The following is a 24,377-nucleotide window of genomic DNA, read 5'->3' as shown; positions in this document are numbered from 1 at the left end:
ATCTGTATTTCTGGAGTATTTTCTTAAAAGCAAAGTTAACAAATAAGAGCTAGTATATTTTCCACACATCAGCAAAATCTGAAATTATTCTTAACCATCCATATTAACTACTCATTTATGTTTAGACAAATGCTTAAAGAGTTATTCCTCATAACATTACACCTGCAGCCATGTTTTAAACTACCAAATATAATAGTAGAGACTTTCTCTCAGTAGCATAAAAGTGATTTGTTCAATATAAATAAATCTTATGATTTATATAAAACCCACAAATATATCTTCATAAAAAGATCTTTGATGATTTATTCCATATGTGTCTCTGGGCACAGATCTTGCTTATTCCTCAGGCTGTGCATCATGAGAATTCATCTTTTATGTGTATTAAAAACATACAACAGGGTCCAAAACTAAGATAATTTCACTTCAAGATAAGAAAATTTTTACTCAAACATATTTGGTATACATGTATCACTAATATAGATTATGAATTGATATAATAATTTAATACTAATGTTTTCTGTTATGATATTGTCTAGTGTTATCTTTCATTCATTAACTGAATATCACAAGGAAAAAGCTCATAAATTAGTGATCTAATTCTGTGTGTGTGTTTGTGTGTGTGTGTGTATAGATATATACATATACATACATATTATTAGCAACAATTACAAAGAATTAACTAATATGTTGATTTTTATGATCCAGTTATTACTGCATTGGATATAACAACTAATAACATGAAAAATAAATAGACAGTAACTACTGTGTCTATTATATATCATTCAATGTGTACTGATTATGTATCTTTAGCTATATTTTAAATTTATATTTCAATGCATATATCATTTGATAGTAGTGCATGACCTATAAATTTCATTTCCATAGGTGGCCTAGGATTTTATGATTATATATTAACAATGATACTTAAAGAACAAGTGAGATTTAGTAACATAATTTTATGTTGAAGATATTGACATATAAAACACCTAAGATCTAATCTTAGCTTCTTCATGTATTTGGACAAATATAAAAGTATTGTGGTTTTAAATTAGTAAAATATTAAAATTCTGAGGCATTCTATAGACACAATAGCTCCTCTCTTAGATTACTTGTGGACACCTTGAAACCATTTCCTAGAAATATAGAAGTCTTTCCTACATGTTCATACAGAACCTGAAATTCAAATTTAAAATCCATGTGAATTTAAGCAAATAAAACACAGGATAATTTTTTTACTGAAAATATGCAATATATTTTGCTTACTCTGAAGCTTATAAATTTTTAAAATTGTGTTGGATGATAAAAATACTGAACTAGAATTAAATCAATATTTAATCTTGCTCTATCTCAATCACTTATTTCTCTTTTATTTTTTTTCTCTCTGACCAAGTGCTTTCCCCCCTTTATTCTTTACTCTCAATCAAACTAAAGGTTCTGTAAATTCTAGGCAAATATGCTAGCACAGAGTTATACCTCCACTAATCACACTCTTAACTATTTTTTTAATCTATAAGATGTTCACAAACCTCCATAAAACTTCAATAGACATGTGCACTAAGAAGACAGACTGTGGAATTTCCTTCATGAGACATTATATTGTGTGGTGAGTATTTTGTGAAATATACTAGGAAACAAAGAAGATATTGATAATAAAGATTTTAAAAAATAGTTTTCTATTTGATATATAAAAATATAACTTTACAGTCAAAAACTCTTTGGAAGTTTAACAATAAACAAGTTTGCTAAAATTCCAGGCAGTGCTACTTAAATGATGTGCAATTAATCTAATACATGACATTAATTGTTAAATATATTTCATAATAGAATAGCTGTCACAGCTTAATTATTATACTTTGATAGTGCTATGTTCTTCACATTAACTTCAGTGGATTTAATATGAAAAGGGGATCTTGCAAGCATAAGTGATCAAATCATTGTCAAATTGTTTGCTTGATTTCTCTCAAGAACAGGAAAAGAATCTGTAAAATACTTTTCAGAGCTTTGAAGAGAAAGATGGCTGGAGTCCACTTTCCTCATTGTATGTATACCTAGTCTTCCATCTTCTAGTCTTTCTTATCTTTATGTTATACTATCTTTATATTCATTTTGTAGAGTCTTATCATTGACATGGGATCCATGGAATTTCATATTTCTTCCAATCTCTCCAAATTCTCTATTAGAAATCAGTACACACCAGAGCTAACCTACCAATATATCAGAAAGCATTAATAGATTATATGCGGTTGAAATGTTCTGTCTTGTTTCCTGAAAAATTTTCCATGAATAAGGGAATGAGGGAAGCTGAATGCAAGGAAGATGCATCTTAGATTGGCCCATGGCAATTCAACACAACCGCAATTGTGTGCTTACTGGCATCATCCTTTGAGCTGAAAATGTTGCTGATATAAATTGAAAATCACTTTACTTCATTATTCAGGTAATAAGCTAGCATAAAGCATACCATTACTAAAATTTAACAAATGACTACTTATAGGTAGTTTTGTATGAACTATGTCTCATTTACGATTTTATGAGATATCAGAAAACTATTCCAAAGACTTTGGTTGTAAGCATATAACTGGCTAATCAGAATCCACAAAATATGAGATTTATATTAGTTGAATGTGTACGAGGTATTTTTCTACATGTACGCCTGTGCAATACATTCCTTGGATGTACAGTTATATGCATCTTTGATCTGTTCTCAAGTGCTAGGACTGAAACCTAAGTCTTTGGAAAAGGCAGCCATTGCTCTGAACCAATGAAATATCTCTCTGGTCATATTGTAATAGGAAATTATTTAATTGATAATAGATAACCTTGGAAAAAGAGGCTTTGCATACAGAGTTGAGCATTCTGTCAGGTTTGTTTATGTAGATTCTTTAAAAATTGCCAATCTTCAATTTTAATGGATAGGCAGAGAAAATGTGATTGTAAGGACAAGATCTCAAATGGCATGCCTAACTTTAAAGGTAGTAATGTTCCTTTCCTTCTATGTAATACAAAATATTTACTATGACCCTGCTTTGTTTTACTACTATCGTAGTAAGGAACCAAACAGAAGCCATTTTATATAAAACTGACATACTGGTTGGCATGTTGAGACATGAAAGCCCTGACACAATTCAGAAAACCAACAAATGAGAACAGGGTATGTGTACCACAAAGACATGTACCCAGGGAAGTACTCTCTTCCTGAATCCTGATTGCTGGAAAATGTAACCATGATTTGGCACCAATGTTTATGATTTATGTGCTTGCAATTCAGTTCCCAAGTTCCTTCTGTGTCCCTGAACAATCAGTAGTGGCATAATTATAATCACCTTTACTTTTCTGCATTTACTTGGTATTTGAATTGTATTGGATGCAAGTGGATCCCCTAAAACTTCCACAGTAAGTTCCCATTTTATATGGAAACCACTGATGTCTCCGAATTTCAAGTATCATAATGAAGTAAAAAAAAAAACCAAAAACTAAAACAAAAACAAAAGACAAAACAAAACAAAAAACCAAGCAAACCTAAAAAATTTGTACCAGAGCAGTAGAGTCATCGCTAGAGTGTCTGGTAATATTCATAATGTTTAGGAAGTAAATTGTGACAGAATTGGGTAACAATAAAAAAGATAAGATGGAGGATCCCTAGGTGCTCCAAAACAGCTTGATGGATAACTGTAGCAATGATTTCAAGATCAAAATGGATGGAAAGAATGTGGGCAGAGAAGGCAGAAATCAGGGATTTCACATACATTGAGTTGCCTTGCCAGTTAAAGTTGTTTTCTACCATTGTCTGGATAGTATACATAGTTTTGTTTTTTTTCTTATTATCATTTCATGAGATGGAATATGTATATCCTGAACTAAAACCCTGAGTCTTTTCTAAATTGTCTTTCTGGTTCTTCACCACAGAAATACAAAGTTAAACACAAGACAATAGGGGGAAGATATTCTCTTTTGTTTTCTGCGTTTTTGCTATGTATAATCGAAGGAAAATAAAAAAATAAATTTAGAACACACATATTCTATTTATAAAATGCTGTCTCATTTAGCTTAGCCTTTGTGGTCATAGTTTATTGGCTTGGAAAGCCTCTAGGTTGCCATAGTGCTTTGACAGATCTGCAAGTGGCCTTCTAAGTATGCCTGCTGTGTTCAGGTCAGAAGATGTCAATACTTAACTAGGCCAAGGTTTGAGAAACAGACATAAACTCACCATATGCCATTGTAATTAGCGAATATACTGTAATTCTTAAAACTGACTACAATCCAAATTGACATTTATCTTTAGAAAACAATTAATTGAGCTTTGGGATATAACACTTTAAATAATGTTTATAAGAAATTAAGCAAGGTTTAACCCAAAAGGCCTCCATTTTCAGAAGATTTACTCTGAAAAGTAAGCAATGGGTATTATTTCATCAGGTTCCCTTCTGGCCAATTCATGGCACAGCAGTAATCGATCACAATTGTTTTATAGGACTGAGTAGCTGGTACCGTGTCACAACAAACTGATTAAAACCTCCCAGAAGAAACCACCGACATTATTAGGACTAATGATATCTAAGATCATAAGTCAGAAATCTCTTTTCATTTACCCTTCAAGCAAAAGTCTTGATTTTTGAAAACAACATATCTTATTCAATTTTTCCACAATAGACTTTATAGAGTTCGTAATTATCCCATGTATATTTTAATGCTTTATTATTATCAAACTATGTTGCAGTTTTAGAATATAATGGCAGAACTACTTTTAAAAGTCTTTCCATCTATATTTTATCACATCTGCTTCTTTTATTTTAACATAGTAAATATGTTTTATAATGTTTCTGCAACGTACAAATCTAAATTCTTAAAAATATTAACATACACTAAATCAAAATCGATAATGCCTGTTAGACAGAAGAAAGACCTGTAACAATATAAGAGAAAGGTATCTGGGTAATACTACTAGCTACTCATAAGAGTTGGGGTTAAATGGCAAACTAAGGGTAGAAGTGGAAAAGATTGAAGCACTGATGAGAATGTACCATGAGGCTTATAGTCAGGTGTGAAATAATCAAACTAGACAGAAAATAGGAAGGATGTGGTGTTGTGGATAGCCCTGGAACTAATTATATTTGATATTAATTCCATTCTCTTAGAACAAGGAATGAGTCAGCACTCAGTTGATTTCCTGTAAACATGCTTCCCACCTTAATTTGTAAAATAGCGGAGAGCTGATGATTGGGCAGATAAAAGGGAAGGTGGAGTAGAAGGTAGGGAGAGAGAAGATGGAGAAAATGGAAGAGAGAGAGGACATAGAGGAGGAAGAAGAAGAAAAGCAGAGCAGAAGCACATGGCCTGGAGAATCCACAAGTCATAAGGGGTCTCATAGATGAGGATGAAGATGGTAGTGTAACAGTAGATCTCCCCAATTTAGGGGCACAGCATGTATTCATATTAATTGTGTTGTGTTTTCATTGCTGGGGTATATTTTGGAGGAGATTTATTGCAACAACATGCCTATTGTCAGTAACTGCAATGAGGTCAGCCACTGCAAACCCGTTGAGAATCATGTGAAACACACTGTTATTTCAAATATATAGCTGATATAATAACCTTAATTATAAGTGAAGAGCCAACTTAACAAGAAGCTTCCACCTAAAACAACACTCCATATGCTATAGAAAAGAAGTATGGATAATTGGACACGTATGTATGAGTATCCAAGAAAAACTGAAGTTATAGCTTTGTGAGTGTGATAGTGTTAAAGCCTTGCTATAGTAAAGCTACAAGCTTGTCAGGTAAGCATGACAATAGAATGTAGTCTAACAGCAAGATAAAGACTTGCAAATCTGGAGGGTGCTAATGCTAACCAAGAAACTAATACCTAGAATATAGGCAAGGTCAATAATTAACAATCCCAGAGTCAGAAATGGATACCGGTGTCCTGAATGGGAAGAGCAGGAAAAGTAGCCCATCAGTCTCAAAAACCTAGCATCAGTGGACATGAATCGAAATTAAAAGACACAATGTTAACCATGTGAGGCAATTAAAATGTTTGCTTTAAAGTCCAAAAATCATATCACATATAAAAACATAGTACTTCCTACTCAATGTGTGGTATTTCACAGAAATAAGTAGCATTAAGCATTAAAGGTAAAAGTCACATCATCTGAAATATCTCACATATAACTTTACTAAACCATATTTTTTCCTGTGATGTTTATAATGTCATGGGAAGAAAACATTACTTGGAAATCAGCTAGCTGAAAATCAAGGGTATTTAAAAGAAATGCTGTATAGGCTATAAATAATGATATTTATCATTTTAGCCCAAATGTGAAATCTGCCCAGTAGGCCCATATGTTTGGATATCAAAGTGTTCTACAGCTAGTAGCCCTTTATGGAAGGTTGTGTGAACATTACAAGGTGGATTCTTGCTAAAGGAATTAGGTTACTGAGAGAGGACTTTGAGGTTTTATAGGCCAGTCCCATTCCCTTTCCAAATTCTGCAACCTGAGGTGGTACCTATGCCACCAACTACACCTCTCCCTGTAATGCCTTCCCTTCGTTGATGGACTATACCCTTCAAACTATGATCCAAATAAGCTCACCCTCTATTATTTCTGCTGTGGAATATTTGATGATAGCAACAAGAAACAAAACTAATAGCAGTGTGGTACAACTGGAAATCCAGGCAAATGCAGCCCCGCTCCCCCCAATGCAAAATAAACCAAAAGTACCTCAAAATAATATAACCTTGGAAAAGATATATGACTATGGATACATTTTCTGTAACTTATGGCCATTTACTAGAATTTAAATGTGTCTGTAGTAGATAATATATTTACTTGACAATTAAATTACATAAGTGTCCTAACTGTTGTCTCACTTTTTTCATAAAACTATCTACTGCTAATGTTCCTCGAACAGTTTGTTTTCCATTCCTTTCCTTTTTCCTTGCCTTGCCTTGCCTTGCCTTGCCTTGCCTTGCCTTGCCTTGCCTTGCCTTGCCTTGCCTTGCCTTTCCTTGCCTTCCCTTGAATTCCCTTCCCTTCCCTTCCCTTCCCTTCCCTTCCCTTCCCTTCCCTTCCCTTTTCTTTTCTTTCTTTGTCTGTACCTCTTCTCTCTTTCTCTTCTTTCTCAGTTCTATCTTCTTCCTTTCTTGGCCTTTTTAAACTAGTTTCAAAAGGGTTTCAAAGATGTCTGTACCTATTAACATTGTCAAACAAAGATGCTGACTATCCATCAGTTCAGGCAGTTCTGGGTGCTGGAGCTTATGAAATGTAAGTTACAGGCTTGGACTGTGCACACATTGCATTCTTGACCAAAAGCAATGGGGGAATGTGATGACTCTTCTCTGTTGTCAAGATGGACACATGTAGAATTAACTAAAAACCAAACCAGGAGGACAAAACTGTGGAGGATCTTTCTTGATTATATCATGTGAAATGGAAAGTCTTACCCTAAATGTGAATCACTTGAAGTCAGAACACTGAACCTAAAACTTGCCTACACCTTCTTATAGTAGCCTATTTAAATAACGTGAAAGAAGGGAGATTTTTCTCAAAAACAACTATATATATATATATATATATATATATATATATATAATGTTTAATATATTTTATAAAATACATTAATAAATGAATTATAGAAATATGATTTTATATATATATATATATATATATATATATATATTTGAGGGAAAGAAAGAGACAGATAGCAAGAAAGAGAGATAAAAAGAGACAGAGACAGAGACAGAGAGCTAGAGAGATTGAGTATCAGCTCTCTACCTCTGGAGAACAATTAATAATAAAAGTTAATATTATAGCCTACAAATAGTTATTTAAGTTTGCTCTGAAAAGTTACTAAGTTACTATTGATGTAATAGAAATGAGATTGAAACGATGAGTAATATGAGTAATGAGTAACAAATAAATATATAAACAAGCTAATGAAAAGAACTATAAAGAGAAAGGGAGAACTACTCTCTCTCTCTCTCTCTCTCTCTCTCTCTCTCTCTCTCTCTCTCACTTATTCACTTTACATCCCACTCATTGCCCACCCCTCCCCGTATCCTCTGAGCAGATAGGGGTCCTGTGGGTATGTTCCCACCCTTGTACATCAAGTCTCTGCGAGGCTAGGTACATCCTCTCCCACTGAAGCTAGAGAAGGCAGCCCAGCTAGAAGAATGTATCTAATTCAGGCAACAGCTTTTTAAATAGCCCCCATTGCAGTTGTTTGGGAGTGCCAGGAAGACTAAGCTGCACGTCTGCTACATAGTGTGGGGAAGCATAGATTCAGCCTATGTATGTTCTTTGTTTGGTGGGCCAGTCTATGAGAGAGCCAAGACTCTAGATTAATTAATTAATTAATTAATTATAAATAAATAAATAAATAAATAAATAAATGCAAATAACTATGAAGAGAAAGAAACAGGTGTCTTTTGTCCTATGATGAATATTAGTCCAGCCACCGAAAATCAGTTAAAAGCTTTGAAAGAAATCTAAAGTTATAAAATTATAATTACAGATGACCCAGTTCCATACTTTCCAGTTTTTTGACTAAATGATTCAAGTAGTCAAAGCCTAGAAGTGTTTATACATCAGTGTTTATTAAAACATAACTGATAATACCACAGTTATTAAATGAGTTTAGATGCCAGTCACTAGATGGATGAACAATATGTGGTACATATGCACTATGTAAGTCTTGTTTTTAGCCATAAGAAGAACTAACTTTTATATGTAGGAAAAATATAAGTGGTGGTCATATGGTTAAAAAAAGCAAGTCAGACTCAGATAGACAAGTATCGTGTCACATTTTATCTAGATACATAAAATTATGTTCACATAGTATTTTTTCATAAAATATTTACATGATATAAAAATATCTATGGCATGCAAACAGGAGTGATACTATATACAACAGTGGTTTTCCAACATCCTAATACTGCAATATTTAATATAGTTAATCCCTTTGTGGTGACGCAGAAACATAAAATTATTTTGTTGCTACTTTATAACTAATGAATGTTGCTATTGTTATGAACTGTTACATAAATGTCTGCTATACAGGACCTTAAAGGGCTAATGACCAACGAGTTGAGAATTGCTTGTCTAGAAGATAAATGAGGACCAGAATGAGGTGGAGACTTGAGACATACTGTGATGAGTATGTTCCAGTAAAATAGGATAATTGTGTGAAATTTCTGTATGAAGCACAGCTGTACAATCATTTGTTAATTCACCTGGTACAAATGCCTTGTAAATCATGTAACCCTGAAAGACTTGTAGAAGGGCTGAATGTTGGAGACCAGCCATGTACATAGATTCTTGTGTCAACCTGGGCTATATCATGAGGCATTTACAAAAATAAATAAATAAACTCAACACAAACAAAAACAAAACATTAGTTCAGAAATACCTGACAACTGAGCTTAGGGACATAAAGGATATGCATAAAATATTTAATTATCAATATCTGCCTCAGAAAGCAATTTTAATCTGCACAAGTTGCAATTTGACATAGTTTTAGGTTTCATAACCATATCATTATTGAGGGCCATACACAGTTCATTACCATGTTGTAAAAAGCAGCAAAAGACAACACAACACAGCCTCCTTACCTTTGCAATGCCCATTTTCATTATTTTATTAATCTAACCCATGTCTGTGTTATAAGCTCCTATAACATATAGAAAAACAGAAAAAAAAATATCATACAAGTAACTTTGATTGTCATCCACTTTTTTCTTTTACAATAAAATTTTAGTACATTGTTAACCTTCTACAGAGAGCCTGCACATGCTGATAAAACTTCTCTGTATAGCATTATCAGGATTATGTTAGAAGCAAGTGTAGTTTTACATGTAATGTTATACTTCAGGAAACAGTATCACTAGTATACATAGAATTCTGATAGTCTTATATACATCAGAAAAGTTTCTTTGGGACTCTTTACCTTTTACTTTTCCTTGGCTACCCTTGAAATGCTGCTGGGACCGCCAACATCATTCCATCCTGCTTCATATCTCTCAGAATCTATCTGCAAATAAGCTATAGACTGGATACCATCATAGTCACTATAAATGTTCCTTTCTCCATTTTCCCTATAGTGATAAAAAGGTAATCTCAGTATCTAGAATTGAGGTAAAGAGAGTAAACGTTATGTAAATTACCATTTTTAGTGAGGAGACAATAATTTTTTTGAAATGATCCTAAACTCTTAAGTGGTACACTTAATTTTATATCCTCAGTATGTGAACATAATTAGTATCTATTGGGCCAGTACATTTTATGCTGCTATAACAGAATATATGTAGATGGGTAATTTATGTAGGAAAAAATCTATATTTTACATTTTACATTAGCAGGGTCAGTAGTGTGGAAAGAACAATGTGCTCCAAAGGGGGGTCATCTGGTGTTCTCTTTGAAGTTGTAGGTAGAAGAAGGAATGGCAAGACTGTTAAATGGTTGCAGAGCCATTTTATATTAAGTTCTCTATCCCATTCACAGGAGAAACAAGTGTCCAAGCAATAATCAACTCTCAGGTGCCTGACCCATAACATCATTCTGATGCAATCTGATTATAAATGAAGTGAATCGATACCAGAGTATCCAGTGATAATAATAGTTATCTTAATTCTAAAATAATATTGCATACCAATATTCATGAGGGAAATTGATCTGAAGTTCTCTTTCTTTGTTGGGTCTTTATGTGTTTTAGGTATCAGTGTTATTCTGCCTTCATAGAATGTATTTAGTACTGTTCCTTCTGTTTCTATTTTATGAAATAGTTTGATAAGTATTGGTATTAGGTCTCTTTTGAAGCTCTGATAGAATTCTGCACTAAAACCATCTGGTCCTTGGAATTTTTTGGTTGGGAGACTTTTAATGACTGCTTCAATTTCTTTAGGGCTTATGGGACTGTTTAGATGGTTTGTGTGATCCTGTTTTAACTTTGGCACATGATATCTGTCTACAAAATTGTCCATTTCATCCAGATTTTCCAGTTTTGTCGCGTGTAGGCTTTTGTAGTAGGATCTAATGATATTTTGGATTTTCTCGGTTCTTGTTGTTATATCTCCCTTTTCATTTCTGATTTTGTTAATTTGGGTCCTGTCTCTGTGCCTGCTTGTTAGTCTGGCTAAGGGTTTATCTTGTTGATTTTCTCAAAAAAAAAGCTCCTGGTTTTATTGATTCTTTTATAGTTCTTTTATTTTGTATTTGGTTAATTTCAGGACTAAGTTTGATAATTCCCTGCTGTCTACTCCTCTTGCATGCATTTGCTTCTTTTTGATCTAGAGTTTCAGATAAGCTGCTCACCTCAAAATGATCATTCACCATCATCAAGTAGGCTTCATCCCAAGGATACATGGATGGTTCAATGTACAGAAATCTGTCATGATAATTCACTAGATAAACAAACTCAAAGAAAGAAAAAAAAAACAAAAAACAAAACAAAAAAAAAAAAAAACCCAAATGATCATCTCATTAGATGCCGAAAAATCCTTTAACAAAATAAAACACCCCTTCGTGTTAAAAGTACTAGAGAGATCAGGAATTCAAATATAATAAAGACAATATTCAACAAGCCAATAGTCAACATGAAACTAAATGGAAAAAAACTTGAAGCAATCCCACTAAAATCAGGGACATGACAAGGCTGCCCAGTATCCAGCTATCTAGTCAATATAGTACTTGAAATTCTAGACAGAGCAATTAGACAACAAAAGAAGATCAAAGGGATACAAAATGGAAAAGAGCAAGTCATGATATTACTATTTGCACATGATATGATAGTATACAAAAATGACCCAAATAATCTACAGCAGAACTCCTACAGCTGATAAAGAACTTCAGCAAAGTGGCTGGATACAAAATTAATTCAAACAAACCAGTAACTTTCCTCTATTTTCCCCGGTTGAGGGATGGGAGCCATCCAACCACCTCAAAAATATTAATCCAGAATTTCTCCTGTCAATAGGAAATTCAGAGACAAAGAGTTGAACAGAGACTGAAGGAAAGGCCATCCAGAGTCCTCCCCACCTAGTGATCCATCCCATCTCCAGACACCAATCCCAGTCACTATTACTGATGCTGAGAAAGTGACTACTGACACACGCCTGGTATAGCTCTCCCCTGAGAGGTTCTGCTAGAGCCTAACCAATAAAGATGCAGATGTACACAGCCAAACATCATACTGAGTGTGGGAACCCCAGAAGAGAAGTTAGGGGTAGGACTGTAGAAGCTGAAAGGGTTTGCAACCCCCTAGAAAGAATCACAATATCAACCAGCCAGACCTGTGCCCAAAACTCCCAGGGACTCAACCACCAACCAAAGAGTACACATGGGAGGACCCATGGCTCCAGCTGGATATGTAACAGATGGTTTACTTTATCAGCCATCAATGCTAGGGAGCCACTTGGTCCTGTGGACACTTGATTACCCAGGGTAGGGGAATGCTAGGGTACCGAGACAGGAGTGGGAGTGCGGGCTGGGGAACACCCTAATAGAGGCAGGGGAAAGGGAAGGAACAGGGGTTTGTGGAGGGGGAACTGGGAAGGGGGGGCAACATTTAAAATGTAAATAAACAAAATAATCAATAAAAAATGAAACAAACTATTTCATACCAGTATATAATAAGTAGTGTTCTAAGCATTATATGGGTACGAACTAATATAAAACTTACAACAAATCTGAAACATAAGGGAAAATCCCCTTTACAGAAGAGAGGACGCGATAAGAGATTTTCCAAAAATCACATTCTACCAGTGATAGTAGATCTAATAGTAGATCCAAGACAAGGGTGGTTAAACAGAAAAGACAGATTGTCTTGCATTTGTATGAATGTATTGATATGCTCAGAAACCAAAAGAACTCCACATAAAGGTGCCTGATGCTTTCGTGATAATCTGGGGCAGAAAAGAACAGATTTATAAATTCCCTCATATTTGATCTCCCTATAGGATGTTTACATATTTTTTAATAAACTCCAGCAAATGAGAAGGAGTTTTCCTCATGCAACACTTCAGATGTCTGAAATAATGAAACAAACAAAACCTCAGCAGAACTTCGGAGGCTCAGCATCAGAGTCTTAGACCCTTCTCCTTTCCAGAACCTTGAACATGGTTGGAATTTTCATTGACACTGATCACGAGGATCATGATTTCTTATTTTTTCTATACACTCCTCTAAGTGCAGATAGAAATCACCTTGAGAGATTGATTGCTAATGTTCAAATTGCCTTTTGTGTGAAGCTGACAAATTTAGGGCTAAATTGCTGTTGGCCATGTTTTCAGAGAAGTAGATCTTAATAATGACATTTAATTTTTCTTTTTTCAACAAATGAATGTGTTTCAAGACTGTTTCTACAAAGACAGAGTACTATATAAATTCCACATGAAAGCGAACCCTAATTTAAAAAATAATACCCTAATGATACCTAATTACTTCCTTGAGAATAAGCAGCAACCTAATTAGTCACCTTTATCTTCATATGCACCTGGAATTTCTATTGCCGATGCAGCAGAAAAAGTGCTGCCCGTTTTGAAAACCATACACTGGGAAGGTTTGGGTTAGAAAGGCAGGAAACCTCATGACAAATTTATGTTTTCTAATGATGTTTGATCCATATATGAGAGAATTGGTAAAATAATTAATAAAGTTCATAAAACTTTCCACAACAGGCTACATGGAAGCATTAAAGAGCTAAATACAAACACATTTCCTCAGGATGTAAAATGCAGTTTGAGAAAACAGTGTCTGTACATGCCAGATATTTTTCTATCAAGTCAAATTGATTATTGATTTCAAACAATGCAGGCATTCTGCAGATAGAATTTGAAAATCTTTCTGACATACGTTAGACATGTCTTCCCAGAAATGGACCATAGTTGGGGTAGCTTAACAAAACTGACAGACATGTAGATGAGATATCAGGTGGGTCCTAGCATCAATAAAGGCCAAATACAATTTTGATCATCAAATTTCAATACAGTAGGAATTGTAGAACACATGTCAAAAATTAGTTTGAAATACTTATTAAAGTTAGTTATTAAGATAAGTTAGGTTCCTGTGTGCCTATATTCTATATAGTCTGTATTATAGCCAGTATTATTATGCTATTTTTATCCTGGGATAATCAAAGTGAGCATTCTATCCATGCACAAACATTAATAATTCTTGTTAAGTGAACATCAGTTACTTTGGGAGGTAGAATGAGAATGTTATGGTTTTAGCTACTCTAGAATTTCTGGTTAGTTACTTATAGCATTTAGCACAAATATTATATAAACATAAATAACATAACAACATAAATATTTTTCGCTGACATTTATGGTGGGTGGGTTTTTTTCTTATTCGTTGTCCTTTATTTTTAATTTGTTATTTAATGACACTTGTCCCTACAAACCTGACACAAGCACATCCAAACTACTTTTTTGAATGTATGACCTAACCAGTACCCCAGAGCTCTTGACTCTAGCTGCATATGTATCAAAAGATGGCCTAGTTGGCCATCAGTGGAAAGAGAGGCCCATTGGACATGCAAACTTTATATGCCCCAGTACAGGGGAACGCCAAGGCCAAAAAGTGGGAATGGGTAGGTAGGGGAGTGGGAGGGAGGGTATGGGGGACTTTTGGGATAGCTTTGGAAATATAATTGAGGAAAATACCTAATAAAAATATTTAAAAATATAAATAAAAATAAAATAATTTTAAAAATGTATGACCTCTATTATTACTGGTATTGAATGCATATATGTATTTGTGTATACATAAACATTTCTAAAAATAACCTGTTGAGACTGTATAATGTCTTTCATTGTGTGTTTTCAGAGCTGATCATTTAGCACCAGAAAGCTAATGTGTAGTACACGGAATTTTACATGAAGTAGAAAAACATGCAATAATAGATATGAATACAAAATGGATACAAAATGATTGGCTTTTCCTCATTGCATTTCCTGATGGACAGAGAAAAATTTGACATTGTGGACAAGTAAAGGTGACATCTAGAAAGAAATGTCTGAGCCTTAAAAAAATTGAAAAGTTATACCACCCAGACTTATAATTATATATTACAAAATGTTTCATCTTGATGTAATTGTTTTCAGACTGTAATTTCTTTCACTCTCTTATTTTAAATTCACTTAGTACTATTACTTTCTGCTCTTGCTATTAAGTGCTATACCTATCAGTGACTTAGAGATGTCTCAGAGATGGACTAGAAACTATTAACAATGTCAGCCAACTTAAAAAGAACATAACAGAAATAGGCCATGACCATGCCTGCCATAGAGTGTGTTGCTCAGGGCATTATCCTGCCATCTCGTGGGCCTTCTGCTAATAGGAGCAGAATTGTCAGGCAGGGGCATTGCATCAATCTTCTCATTCTCTTTAATGCTACTGCACCATAATTTTAACCCAATAAAAGACATTTCTGCTTTGTTTATCAGATTAGGAGGAATGAGAGTTAACATTTGAATTTAGAATTTAGTCTACCAAATAGTTCCCGCTAGAGAAAAGGTTGAGAAAAAAATTAATCACACATTGTAGCTTTGCATTTTGCATTTGTGGTAAGTAAATATGTACATGATGGTGTTATCTTCTACTCCACTGTAAAGACAATTTCCTTTTTTTTTGAAAGTCCCTTATACACTCCCCCTGTCCTGCTCCTCAACCCATCCACTCCTGCTTCCTGGCCCTGACATTCTTCTCTACTGGGGCATATAATCTTTGCAAGACCAAGGGCCTCTCCTTCTATTGATGGCCTACTAGGTCAAACTCTGCTACATATTCAACTACAGACACAAGCTCCGGAGGATACTGGTAAGTTTGTATTGTTGTTCCTCCTATAGGGTTGCAGTCTCCTTTGGGTCCTTTCTCTAGCTCCTTCATTGGGGGCCCTGTGTTCCAACGAATAGATGACTGTGAGCATCAACTTCTGTATTTGCCAGGCACTGGCATATACTCACAAGAGACAGCTATGCCAGGGTCCTGTCAGCAAAATCTTGCTGGCATATGCAGTAGTGTCTGGGTTTGGAGAATACCCAAGATATCATTTGCAAAACACATGAAACTCAAGAAGAAGGAAGACCAAAGTGTGGATACTTCATTCTTTCTCAGAATGGGGAACAAAATACCCATGTAAAAAGTTACAGATACAAAGTTCAGAGCTGAGACAGAAGGAAGGACCATACAGAGATTGACCCACTCAGGAATCCATCCCATAAGCAAAGACTTATGTCTCTAAGTGAGACATTACATGACTTAAGCCAACCCAGAGACTGTATACACCTAATTGGCTATATTCTATACACCAGAGACAGTAATATTGTGTGAATACAGCCAAGGCCTTTTTTCCCCTCTGATTGGTCCTCAGTTGTTACCCACAGTCCACAAGGATGTTTAGTACATTATTAATGTGTATTAGCTTGGTAGCAAAGGCCACCTCTTTGGCAGATGTCACCCTGGCTTTACAGATGGAGAAAGCTACGTTTACATTCGAAATTAAGTCTAAATGAATCTTAAGAGTGATCTTTTTTTCAGTATCTTACAAAATGATATTTTATTATGCTTATTTTTGGTAATTTTCAAGCTAATAAATTCAAAATCTTTTTGAAAGGGGAGCTTGTTACAGACTCCACTTCCAACAGAGTGTGATTAGCATTTCTTCTCAGCCAGCCAGTTGTTATTAAATTATATCTTATTTCTCAGTGTTTTGCTCTAACTGAAAGTATTTTATTGATGATGGTCATTGTGATTTTTATCATTTACCACACACTTCCAATTTAGCATCTCAGGTTATTACTGTCATATCCTTTTTCAAGTTTCAAATTTTTAAAGAAAAAAAAATAGCTCTTTCCTTGTGAATTTCAAAACAAATGAAAACAGTACTCAACAAGAAAATATGACTCAGTTGTTATTTTTAGGTAAGAAAGTGTTACTAGAATGATTTTAACTTTATATTTAAAGCGTCTAAGAGTTTACTCACTCCTTCCAAGGGTGTTTTGTTCCCACTTCTAAGGAGGGGCATAGTGTGCACACTTCAGTCTTCATTTTTCTTGAGTTTCATGTGTTTAGGAAATTGTATCTTATATCTTGGGTATCCTAGGTTTTGGGCTAATATCCACTTATCAGTGAGTACATATTGTGTGAGTTCCTTTGTGAATGTGTTACCTCACTCAGGATGATGCCCTCCAAGTCCATCCATTTGCCTAGGAATTTCATAAATTCATTCTTTTTAATAGCTGAGTAGTACTCCATTGTGTAGATGTATCACATTTTCTGTATCCATTCCTCTGTTGAGGGGCATCTGGGTTCTTTCCAGCTTCTGGCTATTATAAATAAGGCTGCTATGAACATAGTGGAGCATGTGTCCTTCTTACCGGTTGGGACATCTTCTGGATATATGCCCAGGAGAGGTATTGCTGGATCCTCCGGTAGTACTATGTCTGATTTTCTGAAGAACCGCCAGATTGATTTCCAGAGTGGTTGTACAAGCTTGCAATCCCACCAACAATGGAGGAGTGTTCCTCTTTCTCCACATCCACGCCAGCATCTGCTGTCACCTGAATTTTTGATCTTAGCCATTCTGACTGGTGTGAGGTGGAATCTCAGGGTTATTTTGATTTGCATTTCCCTGATGATTAAGGATGTTGAACATTTTTTCAGGTGCTTCTCTGCCATTCGGTATTCCTCAGGTGAGAATTCTTTGTTCAGTTCTGAGTCCCATTTTTTTAATGGGGTTATTTGATTTTCTGGAGTCCACCTTCTTGAGTTCTTTATATATGTTGGATATTAGTCCCCTATCTGATTTAGGATAGGTAAAGATCCTTTCCCAATCTGTTGGTGGTCTTTTTGTCTTATTGACGGTGTCTTTTGCCTTGCAGAAACTTTGGAGTTTCATTAGGTCCCATTTGTCAATTCTCGATCTTATAGCACAAGCCATTGCTGTTCTGTTCAGGAGTTTTTCCCCTGTGCCCATATCTTCAAGGCTTTTCCCCACTTTCTCTTCTATAAGTTTCAGTGTCTCTGGTTTTATGTGAAGTTCCTTGATCCACTTAGATTTGACCTTAGTACAAGGAGATAAGTATGGATCGATGGGCATTCTTCTACATGATAACAACCAGTTGTGCCAGCACCAATTGTTGAAAATGCTGAATGGTTTTAGCTCCCTTGTCGAAGATCAAGTGACCATAGGTGTGTGGGTTCATTTCTGGGTCTTCAATTCTATTCCATTGGTCTACTGGTCTGTCTCTATACCAGTACCATGCAGTTTTTATCACAATTGCTCTGTAGTAAAGCTTTAGGTCAGGCATGGTGATTCCACCAGAGGTTCTTTTATCCTTGAGAAGACTTTTTGCTAACCTAGGTTTTTTGTTATTCCAGATGAATTTGCAAATTGCTCCTTTGGAGCTGAGATGAAAGGATGGTCCATGTAGAGACTTCCATATCCAGGGATCCACCCCATAATCAGCATCCAAACGCTGACACCATTGCATACACTAGCAAGATTTTATCGAAAGGACCCAGATGTAGCTGTCTCTTGTGAGACTATGCCGGGGCCTAGCAAACACAGAAGTGGATGCTCACAGTCAGCTAATGGATGGATCACAGGGCTCCCAATGGAGGAGCTAGAGAAAGTAGCCAAGGAGCTAAAGGGATCTGCAACCCTATAGGCGGAACAACATTATGAACTAACCAGTACCCCGGAGCTCTTGACTCTAGCTACATATGTATCAAAAGATGGCCTAGTCGGCCATCACTGGAAAGAGAGGCCCATTGGACACACAAACTTTATATGCCCCAGTACAGGGGAACGCCGGGGCCAAAAAGGGGGAGTGGTTGGGTAGGGGATTGGGGGTGGGTGGGTATGGGGGACTTTTGGTATAGCATTGGAAATGTAAATGAGCTAAATACCTAATAAAAAAATGAAAAAAAAAAGAGTTTACTCACATGTATTATCCATGCAAGACATTAAAGGATGACAGGAAGTCCCTGGAATATATCTTGTTGACCAAGACTGTCTTCTACTCTCAGCTGCTGTTCACTCTAAGTTAATGTTGTGGGCCATTAAAGAAGCACTTTCATAGTCAGTTAGGTTAGAATGTAGAGAATTTTATTTCTTTGTGTAAGTAAGAGAATCGTGCACATGCCCTCTTATCAGAAAATCGGGAATCACATTAGGTTATATTCCACTAACATATTTTTAGTGTTTGGAAAATATGAATGTATTAAAAACTGAAACCCATCAGGTCTCCTTATTTAATGTTGCCTAATGTGTCTGTTAAGAAGACAGGCCACTCTCTACATATAGAGAAAGGAAAGACAGAAGCTCTATTTGATTTCTATGTTTTGGCCATTTGTAGCTCTCAGAGTTTTAGCTGATTTTGTACATTGTCTACAAAAGAAAACTGATCCACAGCAGAAGTATTCAGACGCATTGCTTTGCCTCTAAACATTATGTCAACAAATAAAGACCGATTATCAAAATCTAGCTCTATGAATTTATTTCCCTGAATTCCTACCTAGTGCACTGCATTTATTAAGACTGTAAAAGTGTTAAATTTAGTGAAATTGGAAAATATGGTACAAAAGAGTATGTTTCCATGGAATTTATTTTTTTCAATTTTTTATATTTCTTCCTTCCTTCCTTCCTTCCTTCCTTCCTTCCTTCCTTCCTTCCTTCCTTTCTTTCTTTCTTTCTTTCTTTCTTTCTTTCTTTCTTTCTTTCTTTCTTTCTTTTAAACTCCAGATTATATTCCCCTCTTGGTCCACTGTCTGACTGTTCCATATCCCATACCTCCTCCCTGCCCTGTCTCCAAAAGGATTTCCGCACCCCCCATCCCCTACCCCACCAGACCTCTAAACTCCCTGGGGCCTCCAGTCTCTGTAGGGTTAGGTGCCTCTTCTCTGACTAAACCCAGACCCTGCAGTCCTCTACTGTTTATGTGTTGAAGGCCTCATATCAGCTGGTGTATGCTGCCTGTTTGGTGGTCTGGTGTTTGAGAGATCTCAGGGGTCCAGATTAATTAAGTGAGACTGCTGCACCCTCCTCCTCAGCTTCTTCCAGCTTTCCACTAATCAACCACTGGGGTCAGCAGCTTCTGTCCATGGGATTTCTTTTTATTTAATTATTTTATTTATTTACCTTCCAAATGTTGTCTCTTTTCCCAGTCTTCCCTCCCAGAGTTCTTCACACACACACCCCCGCCCCTTTGCTTCTGAGAGGATGCTCCCCCATTTACCCATCCAATCATGTTCCTCACCTACATACCTCCTTCATCCCCCTTCCTTTCGTCATCAAATCACTACAGGATTAGGCACATCCTCTCCCACTGAGTCCAGACAAGGCAGCCCTCTGCTACATATTTGCCAGGGCCACAGGCCAATCCATGTAAGCTCTCTGGTTGGTGGTGACTAGATGCCTGTCTGAAAACACAACATGGAATCAGTAATAGTGTCAGGGTTTGGTTCTTGCCCATGGATGGCTCCCAAGTTGGGCCGGTCTCTACAATAGAACAAAGACAAAAAGAAAAGATGGCCTTTTAGACCCTGCATGGCTTTTAGACAGAAACAATCCTGGGTCAAAATTGTTGATAGTTAGAGAGTGACTCTATCCTTCCACTGGAAGTCCTGTCTCTTCAGGTACTATTTCCCCAGGGTTGGGCATTTCTACTAACATCCTCCCCGTTGAGTCTTGTGAGCCCCACCCCAACCCACCCCACCTCTGCAGCTGCATATTTCCATTCTCCTGGACCTCTGGACTTTTCTCCTGTGTCCCCAACCCCATTTTGGAACAGAAGATGCTTATTTTAAAAGCTAAGAGACTGTATTTAGGTCCCCAAAATGTCAGTGTTCAGTAGTTAGTTATTATCCATATATTTCATATTCTTCACTGAGATAAATGTAGTTAGATGGGCAATAGAATCAATATTATGTTCACAACCCAAATACAAACTAATAGGTTTCCAGGAGAAGTATGGTTAAAAAAAATTCTATTGACTGCAAACTGGGTAATTGTGGCACAAAAAGTATATTTATACTAGGGAGGATATATGGGTAAATAATGTGAATACAGGAAAACGCTGTTTCTATATACACAAATTCATAGCACAGATGCAGTGATCAAACACAATGTGGGAGATATAAACACTGAGACAATTTGAATATATAGAATTTGTGTGTGTAAGGTAAAGAGCACTGATATATACTAAATACCCATAGAAGAAAACCTTATCAACTCTCTATTAGCCAGAAGAATGTGTAGTTTTATATTTTCTGAATGGAATACCATATAATAAAATATACAGATGTGCTGCTAACCAATACTATTTGCTTAAATCGGAAGCAAATAGTAACAAATATAAACTTTAAAATGTCCATAAAAGAATACCTTTAATGAAGTTCCAAACTGGGGAACTCTAATTTCAGATTTTAAGTACCATACTAAGAAATATAGATCTAATTAAGGAGTGGGCATAATAAAATTTAGAAAAGGGAATGATAACTATATTATTTATGTATGTATGCCTCCCTGTGCACTGGCAATTACATGGTATGTGTGAATGATTGTGTGTGTGTGTGTGTGTGTGTGTGTGTGTGTGTGTGTGCGTGTGTGGGCATTGTTCTATTTTATGAACTGAATGTGGCTGACTCTGTAGCAAGTCACTTTATAATTCATTACTGCCACATTAACTTTTATGTACTTTTATGTGTGATACATTTAATGATTAATAAAACCCTAAAGAGAGATGTAGGATGATTAGCACAAATGCTCTTTCTGCTTCTGTCTCTGTTCGGTCAATTTAAATTATTTGTCATTTTATTGGCAGGAATGGATTTTCGATGGAAAATATAATTTTGAATGTATAGTTGTGATGAATGTAAAGAAATAATACAAAACTTGTCCTATTGAGTTTTCCTTTTCTTTCATTTAGAAAACACTACCATTCTGAGCTTAGCTCTCATGCACACATGAGAAAGGACTGCTTTTCATTTATCATGATGGTATTGAAAGTAGGTTTTTATTTACATCAGCTGTGTGTCACGCCCCTCGATCTTCATTTATTGTGCAAAATGTAAAAGTTTTATCTTATAAAAAAAAACAAACAAAGTGTAATCTCAAGGATTTTCAGCTAGCTACAGCTAAATACAGCTTTTTATTATTAACCACATTTCTCTGCATATCTTTGTAATATAGTGCCTCACGGAAAATAGCAAATTGATCTAACATCAAAAGGTGGTTTAGCAGGATAAATGGGATAAACTATTTTTTTGTTTTGTTTTGCTTTGCTTTGCTTTGCTTTGCTTTGCTTTGCTTTGCTTTGCTTTGCTTTGCTTTGCTTTGCTTTGCTTTGCTTTGCTTTGCTTTGCTTTGCTTTGTTTTAACCATACCTAAGTTACATTCCTTAGTTTGTCAGGAGAAAGTGACAGGAGAATGAGCAGAAGAGATGTTGAAAACACAGATTGTTACTAAAGGACACTGCACATTTATGTGTGACCTGAGCAAGCAGTTTGCTACAATTGTACTATACATTATGTGTCTTGCTGAATATGCTTTGTTTGCAACAGAGAGGAGGGCCCACCTTTCTCTGGGCACCTGAAACACCTGCCCAGGATGGGGTGGGAGGTTACTAGGTTACCGCTTTTTCCTGTGCTTGTACTTTACAAGTGTCTTATGAAATCCAAAGTCTATTTAAAATTTACTTCACGAGAATGACACACTGTAAGTAGTGATGAATGTGGTTTTGCTTGTGGTCCTGATCTTTTTGTAGAAATACTCCAGTAAGCTTAAATCTTTTGAAAATACGCTGTCTTGCAGAAATGCTATGGAGAAATGAAAGGGATTCGGAGCACCTTAACATGTTGTTTCCACATTAAAGTACAAAAAGGAATCAAAAACTTCAGGTATAATGGATTTAGCTATGCTTTGTTTGAACGGTAACATGATATGGAGATAATATTCAAAAATTGACTTAGGTAAGCTTTCATGTTAATGTAGGAGTGATGTCCTATTGCTATACATTGTCATCATGGCTCATTTCTATGTGCATTTAGAGCAAATTGTCCAAATTGTTGATTAATATGCAGTGGTTATTTACATGACAAATAATACATAAACCACAGCCAAAGTTGGCCAAATAGGCTAATTCTTTTCACAAGCAAATACTCTTTGTTTTTTGTTTGTTTGTTTAATTGATTATTTTTCTAAACAATCGTTGATGCTCTAGAAAGCCCATGATCATTTGGCTCTAGATAAAGAGAGCTTGGGAGAAGATTAGAATATCGAAATTCTCTCTATGTGAAATATATCCAAATATATTATAATGATATATGAGATCTAAAATCCATCATGAGTGATATCTATCTTTAAGTGACTGACTGATTTCACTTAATATTTTGATTTTCACTTCCATTCATTTGATATTTTAACCCTTAATTGTACAGGGTTTATTTATATTCATATTTTTTTCTTTTTCCTCCATACTAGGGTTATTTCTATGTTTAGACACTTTTAAAACCTTTTTCAATATGAAGGTTTTCACTGAATCATTTCTCAGCGTGTTTATCATAGGTGGGAAAGCTACTAATTTTATAACCATTATATGCAGGAAATTATTTTTTTTCAGTTCTAATAATTTTCTGATGAAATATTTAGGGTATTTTATAGTAGGACTATGTTATCTGAAAACAAGAGTAATTTGACTTCTTTCTTTCCTACTTGTGTTGTTTTATTTATTTATCTTTTCTTAGTACTCTGGCTAAGAATTAAAGTACTACATCAAACAATAATAAAAATTGAACTTACTTATTTGAGAATAAATCTTTCTTTTATAATCCACATTTAGTATAATATTGGCTATAGGCTTTTTGTAAATATTTTTCATGCTGGAGATTCTCTTTTGTCTCCTAGTTTTTCCAAGATATTTACGAGCCTAGTTTTTGTCAAGATTCCTTTTAGTTGATTTTAGAATGATCATGTAACAATGTCTGTCTTTTAGTCCATTTGTGTCCTATATTATATTCATTATATACTTGTGTTATATATGTTTTCATTGCTGCAATGAGGCAAACATGGTCAAAGGGTATCACACAGTGTAAACCTGGTTTGTAAGTAGTTTATTGAAGTTTTAAACTTAATGCTTATCAGGGAAATTGGGCTATACATTTCTTGATCTTTCCTTGTACATTATGCAGTTTTAATATATAATAAACATATAAACACTAGCATTCTCATTTTACTTTCATAATACTGACTATAGTATATATTTTAATCAACAATATAGAAAGCCTTTCTTTTCTCTACTTCTTCTCATGTGTTTCCTTTGTCAATTTAATAAGGCTTACTCCTATTGTGAAAGAAGTTGCCACATTGTCAATTGATTTGTC

This window comes from Mus musculus, chromosome 14 (genome assembly GCF_000001635.26).
Source record: "Mus musculus strain C57BL/6J chromosome 14, GRCm38.p6 C57BL/6J".
Taxonomy (NCBI): domain Eukaryota; kingdom Metazoa; phylum Chordata; class Mammalia; order Rodentia; family Muridae; genus Mus; species Mus musculus.
The sequence above is the reverse complement of the archived record's forward strand: the minus strand, read 5'-3'. Positions refer to the sequence as shown.